The 9,977-nt window shown below is 45.4% G+C and overlaps 1 pseudogene; it reads right to left on the reverse strand.

Moving 5' to 3' along the window:
- Nucleotides 1–5,029: 5,029 nt before the first annotated feature.
- On the reverse strand, nt 5,030–9,753 carry LOC100975377 (large ribosomal subunit protein eL21-like; annotated as a pseudogene).
- Between the last annotated feature and the right edge of the window lie 224 nt (nt 9,754–9,977).

Genomic DNA, 9,977 nt, shown 5'->3' on the forward strand with positions numbered 1-9,977 from the left:
ATGAATGGATTAATGTCAATTATAAAAGGACTTGAGGCTGCAAGTTTAATCTCTTGCTTTCTCACACACATTCTCTTGCTTTTCTACCTTCTGACGTGGGATGACATGCAAGAAAGCCCTTACCAGATGTGGCCCCTCAATCTTGGACTTCCGAGCCTCCACAACTGTGAGCCAAATAACTTTCTTTTCTTTATAAATTACCCAGCCTTAAGTATTCTGTTATACCTCAAGTATTCTGTTATATCAGCAGAAAATGTACTAAACAACAGTTTAGTTTTCAGAGCCCTTGCGGTTCTATTCTGGTTTGCCTCATTCTTCTGACATTTTTGAAATTCTCACTTAATTCCTGCTGGGGCTCCCTTAAGGAGTGGAAGTTACTTTCCTGGATCACCTGATGTTCCTAGGCCAACCTCTGCCATAGGAGTTAAAAGGGGCTGAAGCCACTGGGCTTATCTTTGTGTGTCACTTCATGTGCATTATATGCCCTTTGTGATAAAGGGTAGGGAGATGCTGGGCTTTGCTAATGCTGCCCCTGTGGATGGATTAGCCCACTCACCAATTACCCAAGTGTGGAGTAAGGATTGGGTCAACCCAGCAGGGTTTTGGAGGAAAATCAGGCCACCTGTTTGTGGCCAGTTGTGAAACAGGAGTTAGAGCTCCCCATTTGGTCTCTGTTGTGCTTCCCCTTTACCCAGTTCTCCAGCCAGACTTTTGTTTGTCTGTCTGATTGTTTGTCTATGCCTATTGGAGGTTTCAGGCCTCTCTGGCATCCAGTCTGGGGTCATATGGGAGATAAAAAGAAAAACCAGGGAACTCACCATGTTGTCATTTCTGAAGTTTTAAGGTCTCTAACCTATCTACCTTCTTCTCTCAAGCACTCAGAATTCTTTTATCATTGTCTGTTGAATGATTTCCAGGGTATTTTGTTATTTTCAGAGGTGTTAGAGGGTAAGAGGAGAAAAAAGTGAATCTATACTTTCTCTTTTTTTTGTTTTCTTTTTCTTTTTCTTTTTTTTTCAGATGGAGTCTCACTCTGTCGCCCAGACTGGAGTGCAGTGGCGCAATTTTGGCTCACTGCAACCTCTGCCTCCCGGGTTTAAGCAATTCTTATTGTCTCAGCCTCCCGAGTAGCTGGGATTACAGGCATGCACCACTATGCCCCGCCAATTTTTTTTTTTTTCTTTTTTTTGAGACGGAGTCTTGCTCTGTCGCCAGGCTGGAGTGCAGTGGTGTGATCTCAGCTGACTGCAACCTCCACCTCCTGGGTTCAAGCAATTCCCCTGCCTCAGCCTCCCGAGGAGCTGGGACTACAGGCACCTGCCACCATGCCTGGCTAATTTTTTGTATTTTGGTGGAGACGGGGTTTCACCATGTTGGCCAGGATAGTCTCAATCTCCTGACCTTGTGATCCACCCGCCTCAGCCTCCCAAAGTGCTGGGATTACAGGCGTGAGCCTTTGTTCCCAGCCTCAATTTTTGTATTTTTGGTAGAAACAGGGTTTCATAATGTTGGCCAGGCTGGTCTGGAACTCCTGACCACGAACGATCTGCCCAATTCAGCCTCCCAAAGTGCTGGGATTACAGGCGTGAGCCTTTGTTCCCAGCCTCAATTTTTGTATTTTTGGTAGAAACAGGGTTTCATAATGTTGGCCAGGCTGGTCTGGAACTCCTGACCACAAACGATCTGCCCACTTCAGCCTCCCAAAGTGCTGGGATTATAGGCGTGAGCCACCACAGCAAGCCATCTATACTTTCTTGTTCTTGAACTAGAAGTGTCATTTATGACTTTACAAATAAAAATGGGAATGAACCATTAAGTTCCATAGTGACAGGCGTCATTGCTGGGCGTTGGTACAGAGTGGACATTCTATAATGATTTGTTGAATGAATGAATGAATGAATGAATACATGAATGAATGAACAAAGTTTTCATACTTCAATTTCAGTATACTTAAGCCATTTGTAAGATAGAGCCTCGGCCGGGCACGGTGGCTCACGCCTGTAATCCCAGCACTTTGGGAGGCCGAGGCGGGCAGATCACGAGGTCAGGAGTTCGAGACCAGTCTGGCCAACATAGTGAAACCCCGTCTCTACTAAAAATATCAAAAAAATTAGCCAGACGTGGTGGTATGTGCCTGTAATCCCAGCTACTTTTTGGAGGCTGAGGCAGGAGAATTGTGTGAACCTGGGAGGCAGAGGTTGCAGTGAGCCGAGATCGCACCACTGCACTCCAGTCTGGGTGACAGAACGAGACTCCGTCTCAAAAAATAAAATAAAATAAAATAAAAGACAGAGCCTCATACCTCTGAATTCTTGGGCAAGTATCTATTAGGGTTTAAGGCTGCATCTTTCTGAGAAAATATCATGTTGATTGCTAATCTGAAGTAAAGACGTTACTATTTTCCAAAAGCTGATGATACTGCTATCTACTTATACCTGTCCATCCATCCATACATACATACATACATCCACCCACCCACTCACCTATCCATCCTTTCATTCATTGACCCATCAGTCTATCTGTCCATTCATCTGTTCATCCATCTGTCTGTCGGTCTGATGTATCTATTTATCTATCTAATCACCCTGAGGTCTCCTTTTCTGTTCTTCAAAAAGAATATTTGCTATTCAGGGCCAGGCATGGTGGCTCACACCTGTAATCCCAGCACTTTGGGAGGCCGAGGCGGGTGGATCACGAGGTCAAGAGATCAAGACCATCCTGGCCAACATGGTGAAACCCCATCTCTACTAAAAATATAAAAATTAGCCAGGTGTGGTGGCATGCGCCTGTAGTCCCAGCTACTTGGGAGGCTGAGGCAGGAGAATCGCTTGAACCCAGGAGGTGGAGGTTACAGTGAGCTGAGATCACACCACTGCACTCCAGCCTGGCAACAGAGTGAGACTCTGTCTCAAAAAAAAAAAAAAAAAAAAAAAAAAGAATATTTGCTATTCAGTATCCAGTTATACTGAGCATAATAAGTTAGGACTGGAAACCACCCCCTTAGCTGGAATCTTTCTTCAGAAAAGATGCCAGCATTAACATACCGAAATGACAAAATTTTTAGATTTTACTCTTGATAGTGCTGGATCAACATGACAGAATGTCAGCATTTTTTAAAGACTTAAATGTCTAGATTTCTACTAAATTTCCTTCAGCTCACACTCCCTTTTCCCTGTAAATATGATGATGATTCTCAGATGTGGCTTTTTAAATGAAAGCATCTTAATTACGCAGTAAATAACTCGTACAGTAAGAGACCAACTGCATGGGGATGCATTTCACATAGGATCACACCCGCTGGGTTTTGTTTCTTACATCTAAATTTTACTCCACAACAGATACCCAACTTTTTGTATTCAAGAGATGAAATGCATAAGGAATTCATTAAGAAATCAGGCTTTGGTGGGACAGCTTTGATTTGACACTTTTGAAATACGATCCAGGTCATGGCAGTGAGTGATGCAGACCTCTTTTTTGGCAAGAGCATCTGGACTTTATTATTTTAAATCAGGTTGTGGGGTGCTGGTATCCACTCCTCTCTGAAACTGCTGCTGCAGCAGGCCTTACATCCTGAGACTATTTGGGAAATTAATATGGGTTCTAAATATTTATAAATAAATTTTATATTTATTCTTGATTTTGTTGTTTTGTACCTCACTTTATAAATCTGTAGAATTCCAAGGTAACAACCTTTTATGGTTTATCTGTAATGGTGGCCTTCATGCCACAGATAAATCAAATCTATGTCATTTGATTAGTATTTAATTTATTCCCTCAGAAGCATAAGTAACACTGAATAGATTATTTATGAATGTTTGTTAAATGAATGGAAAATTACTCCAAAATAAACTATCATTAAAAACATGTGAGTGGGCCAGGCACGGTGGCTCATACCTGTAATCCCAGCACTTTGGGAGGCCAAGGTGGGTGGATCATTTGAGGTCAGGAGTTTGAGACCAGCCTGGCCAACATGGTGAAACCCGGTCTCTACTAAAAATACAGAAATTAGCTGGGCATGGTGGTGGGCACCTGTAATCCCAGCTACTCGGGAAGCTGAGGCAGAAGAATTGCTTGAGCTCGGGAAGCGGAGGTTTCAGTGAGCCAAGATCGCACCATTGCACTCCAGCCTGGGCGACAGAGCAATACTCTGTCTCTCAAAAAAACAAAACAAAACAAAACAAATGTGAGTGTGCTTTGGGAGGTGAATTAGGTGGATTTTTGGCTACCTGCACACTTCACTCCCTTTTATTTCCAGTGGTCAAGAGTTCAAAACAAAACTATCTCTTTAATTCCATTCCTAACTGAAGTTAAACCAGACAGGGTAAAATTGGGTTCAACCTCAGTTTTCAGCAGCTAATATGTACTGTTTTCTGATTTTGGGGATGTTTATTTTTCAGGATCAGAGTCTGGTTAAAAAAAAAGAAGAAGAAAAGAAAAACCACTTTCACATCTAAAGAATTTACCAGCTGTTTCTATTCCTTCTTTTCTATTGTTTCTGAAATACTGTCACACATTCACTTGTCAATTTCATAGAAACAAAATTCCAAGTTTCAAAGTTGAACGGGATATTTCCATGAGCTTTCATATTCGTAAAAGACTTTGTAAAAAAATATTTTGAGAAGAGATTCTGCATAAGAAAGAAATCTGTGCCAGCTCTGTAGATCTAGAATGCAGATTCTCATTTATATACAGGTCAGGGTACCTAATTGGATCTTCCCCATTCTTCTCCCCAAGACTTATCGTAAAATTACTCAAGGTTGTAGAATATTTGTATCTGCTGTATTATATCTCAAAGCTCTCTAATAAATTGCATCTCATTTTAAACCCCACAAAATCCACTTACAGGTGAGAAAGCAGAGACAGAAAAACTAATTCACTTGACTATGATCTCACAACCAGGACACAACCCAGACCCACTCTTAACTCCTGTTCATTACCATACAGTACTTTTCTCTTTACCACACAGCAATCCAAAATGGATTAAAAATAGCCCTGGAAGATAAAATCTTGGACAAACAATAATTTCCAAAGGGCTCTTGGATCTCCACTAACTTCTAACAACCCCTTTGTTCCCCTAAGCTGTAAGATTCTCTGTGTCCCACCTTCTACTTATTTTTCATTGAACAGTCCAGAGGTCTTTTATTTTTTTTAACACCTATTATGCCATGAATTCATAGGGAATAGGTACCAGCAGCTCAGGCTGCTTCCCATTGGTTCTCACAAAGTGTGCTTCTCTGGGTGGAGCAGGCTGGCACTTCAGTTGAACCCAGGCACCTTTCTCTTTGGCTTCTTTCTTTTACTGATCATTTTCTTTCACACGTTTCAGGAAGCTATCTCGGCTCTTAGAGTGCTTAATGTACTCAATACACACATTAATTCTCTGGGCAAGAATCTTGCCCTTAACTTGTTTGTTTACGACAGTGCCAAGAGCATGCTGGGTAACATTGTAGACTCTTCCAGTTTTGTCAAGGTAACACTTGTGGGCCATTCCTTTTTGAGCAGTACCCATTCCCTTGGTGTCTACATTATCACCTTCCTTATAGATGTGCATATACGTGGCCAAAGGAACAACTCCATGTTTTCCAAAAGGCCTAGAGAACACATATCGGGTGCCTCTCCCCTTTCCCTTTGTGTTCGTCATTTTGGCGAATTACTGAAAGATGGCAGTTCTGGCTGAAAAGTCTACCTGCTACTTTTAAATGTAAGGTTTTTTCCCCTTCAAATTACAGCGTCTGCTTTTTTCTCTTTTATGTCAAAAATTACTTTTAAAACAAGAAAGTGAGAGAAACTAATTTATTTATTATTATTATTATTTTTTTTTTTTTTTTTTGAGATGGAGTCTCGCTTTGTCGTTCAGGCTGGAGTGCAGTGGCGCGATCTCAGCTTACTGCAAGCTGTGCCTCCCGGGTTCATGCCATTCTCCTGCCTCAGCCTCCGGAGTAGCTGGGACTACAGGCACCCGCCACCATGCCCGGCTCATTTTTTTGTATTTTTTTTTTAGTAGAGACAGGGTTTCACTGTGTTAGCCAGGATGGTCTCGATCTCCTGACCTCGTGACCCGCCCGCCTCGGCCTCCCAAAGTGCTGGAATTACAGGTGTGAGCCATCGCGCCCGGCCTTATTTCTTAGAGAATACGTGTCTATTATAGTCTTGAGTACTTTGTTGATGAATATTCTTTTGTTGTTGTTGTTGTTGTTTTTGAGACAGCGTCTCGCTCTGTCACTAGGCTGGAGTGCAGTGGCAGGGTCTCGGCTCACTGCAACCTCCACCTCCCGGGTTCAAGCGATTCTCCCAGTATCAGCCTCCCAGAGTAGCTGAGAATACAAGTGCTTGCCACCACTCCTAGCTAATTTTTGTATTTTTAGTAGAGACGGGGTTTCACCATGTTGGCCAGAATGGTCTCGATCTCCTGACCTCGTGATCCGCGCGCCTCGGCCTCCCAACTTTTGTTGTTTTTGAATTGCTCTTTATCTGATTTCTTTCCGGGCAGAATAGACTCTTAAATGTTAAGAACACAGGGCTTTCCAGCTGGGCGCCGTGGCTCAGGCCTGTAATCCCGGCACTTTGGGAGGCCGAGGCGGGTGGATCACCTGAGGTTAGGAGTTCGAGATCAGCCAATCAGCCTGGCCAACATGGCGAAACCCCGTCTCTGCTAAAAATACTAAAAATTAGCCAGTGCGTGCCTGTAATCCCAGCTCCTAGGGAGGCTGAGGCAGGAGAACCCCTTGAACCCAGGAAGCGGAGGTTGCAGTGAGCCAAGATCATGCCATTGCACCCCATCCTGGGCAACAGAGCGAGACTCCGTCTCAAAAAGAAAATAAAAGAACATAGGGCTTTCCACCGGGTGCAGTGGCTCACTCCTGTAATCTTAGCACTTTGGGAGGCCAACGTGGATCACTTGAGGCCAGGAGTTCAAGACCAGCCATAGCCAACATGGCGAAACCCCATCTCTAGTAAAATACAAAAAAAAAAAAAAAAAGCCAGGCTTGGTGGCCGCGCCCGTAATCCCAGCAGCTTGGGAGGCTGACGCTTGGGCAGCTGGGGCGCCAAGAATCACTTGAACCCGGGGCGGAGGCTGTAGTGAGCCGAGATTGCGCCGCTGCACTCCAGCCTGGGCGACAGAGCGAGATTCTGTCTCAAAAAAAAAAAAAAAAAAAAAGAACATAGAGCTTCAGAGTCAAGAAGATGGGAATTGGGAATTGGAATTTCAGTAATGGTCTCTCAGTTTCTTAGCCATGTGACCTCAGGGAGCTCGTTGAGGCTGTTTCCTCGTCTGCGAAATAAGGTACTACAATCGGCTTTACGGCGTCACGCAGCAAGAGCAGGGGTAACATTTAGGGCAGTCATTAACGCTATGGCAGGAGCGCGGATGATTCCAGCCCAGGGCCCGGCAGAGAGGGCGCTCTGTAGCACACTGAGGTCTGAGAGTCCGCGTCTTGGCATCTAATTGAATCTCTACTACGATGTGGGTGGGTTCCAGCTCTCTCAGAAGCAGATCCTGAGAGAAGGACTGAAGTGCAAGCAGCTATGTGGGAGGTGATCCCAGGAAACGCCTGTAGGGGAGAGGAAAATGGAGCCGCCCAAGTCCCTGCAGGGACTTCACTGAGAAATAAATGACTGAGGCTTCCGCTGTGGACAACGGGGCTCAAGCCTGTTGGGACCTTCACGTCGACTGTTTGGTGAGAAGGAAGCCTGGCTGGCGACCCACGGCTCCTGCCCTGGTTGAGGAAGGACCGCGCCCCCCGCCAGGGGCCCGCAGCCCGAGGGAGAACTGCCTGCGCCCCCGGGGTACTGCGCCCAGTAATGCGTAGGGGCCCAGTTCCCTGCCCGGCTGTGCGGCCTCTCCCTGGTCTCTCTCTACACAGTGGCAGACCTACCCGGGCTGCTCCAGTAGACAGCAGGCTCACCTCCATCAGGCACCCATGCGGGTGCCCAGAAAGGCTGTCGAGGGCTCCCTACGAGGGAGGCGGGCCTGGGGGGAGCTGACAGCCGAGGGTGGCCTGCTGCCAGCTGGGGCAACAGGGTCTGCCCAGGAGCGGTCTATGCATGGCGTCTGTGTCCAGCACACTTGCCCTCTTCCAGAACTCTGACAGGCGGGGTCTCACTGCCCGGTGCCACCCCTCTGAGAACCATTCCTGGAGAAAAGACCTGTAGGTATGATCCGTGGAGGGGAGACTTGGCTTCCTGCCGACCACGCTCTGGTGGGAGCCACCAAGCCTCAAGCTTCCCTCACACACACGCAGCACAACCAGCGTCCTAGCGCCTTAGTCTTAAATAGGAGCAGATAGGCAAGGATTACCAGCGCGGGAGGGGCAGACACAGCAGAACAAACAGAACAGAGATAATTCAGGTAGCAAAGTATTCACACATCCTCCTGTGGTTAGATACCATCAGAACTGGAAGAGAAAATCTGCACTCATGAATCGAGAATAATCAGGGACAGAGCTCTTGAAAATAGCCTGTTATTTATTTATTTTTATTTTTTTGAGACGGAATCTAGCTCTGTTGCCCAGGCTGGAGTACAGTGGCGCAATCTTGGCTCACTGCAACCTCCACCTCCTGGGTTCAAGCCATTCTCCTACATCAGTCTCCTGAGTAGCTGGGACTACAGGCATGCACTACCACACCCGGCTAATTTTTGTATTTTTAGTAGAGATGGGGTTTCACCATGTTGGCCAGGCTGGTCTCGAATTCCTGACCTCAGATGATCTGCCTGCCTCAGCCTCCCAAAGTGCTGGGATTACAGGCGTGAGCCACTGCGCCCAGCTGTTTTTTTAAACAAAGTTCAGTAGGTAGGTGGGAGACAAAATTAAGGGAATATCAGGGTAAGAGGGATAGAGAGATGGAAACTAGAAGAGAAAATATAAGAAATGTAGAGACTCATTCTTGGCAGTACAATATCTAATAAATCGGAGCTACTTAGGAGACTGAGACACTAGAATCGCTTGAACCCGCTTGCAGTGAGCCAAGACTGCACCACTGCACTCCGGCTTGGGTGACAGAGTGAAATTCTGTCTCAAAAAAAAAAAAAAAAAAAAGTCAGCTTTTTTTTTTTTTTTGGTGGAATCTCGTGATTATCTATCAAGCAATTCTCCTGCCTCAGCCTCCTAAGTAGCTGGGACTACAGGTGCCCACCATCACGCCTGGCTAATTTTTGTATTTTTAGTAGAGATGGAGTTTCACCATGTTAGGCAGGATGGTCTCGATCTATTGACCTCGTGATCTGCCCACCTCAGCTTCCCAAAGTGCTGGGATTACAGGCGTGAGCCAACGTGCCCGGCCCTTTTCTTCTTTCTTTCTTTTTTTCTTTTTCGTTGAGATGTTGCCCAGGCTGGAGTGCAATGGCGTGATCTCAGCTCACCCCAACCTCTGCCTCCCGGATTCAAGCGATTCTCCTGTCTCAGCCTCCAGAGTAGCTGGGATTACAGGCGTGCACCACCACGCCCGGCTAATTTTTTTTGTATTTTTAGTAGAGACAGGGTTTCTCCATGTTGGTCAGGCTGGTCTCAAACTCCCGACCTCAGGTGATCCACCCACCTTGGCCTCCCAAAGTGCTGGGATTATAGGCGTGAGCCATGGCGCCCGGCCAAAAGTCAGCTTTTAGTAAGAACAAACCCAGGCTATACTTGTCTATGTCAAATAGTCTAAAAATTTGGACTATTTTGTGACAACCATAAGCAAGTCTCAAGGTTACAAGAAAATGGTTCTTGAAACTATTAACACAAGACTAGCCCTTATACTTCTTAACAAAAAGATGTAGCCAGAAGATTATTTTATGATGATAAGGCACAGAATATGTGTAGATTTAACAGATTTGTTACTAAACTGTTTCTTATCTATCTAAACAATATCTAATGACTAGCTCAAGTTTGTTCTTTTAAAAGTACCTGTTTTAACAGATTCTCATTCTGTCAAGGTTTTTCATTAAATGCCTCCACTTCGGCTAGATTTTCTAGCCAAGTCTGTCTGCAAGGAAA

Source organism: Pan paniscus, chromosome 11, assembly GCF_029289425.2.
Source record: "Pan paniscus chromosome 11, NHGRI_mPanPan1-v2.0_pri, whole genome shotgun sequence".
Classification (NCBI taxonomy): Eukaryota; Metazoa; Chordata; class Mammalia; order Primates; family Hominidae; genus Pan; species Pan paniscus.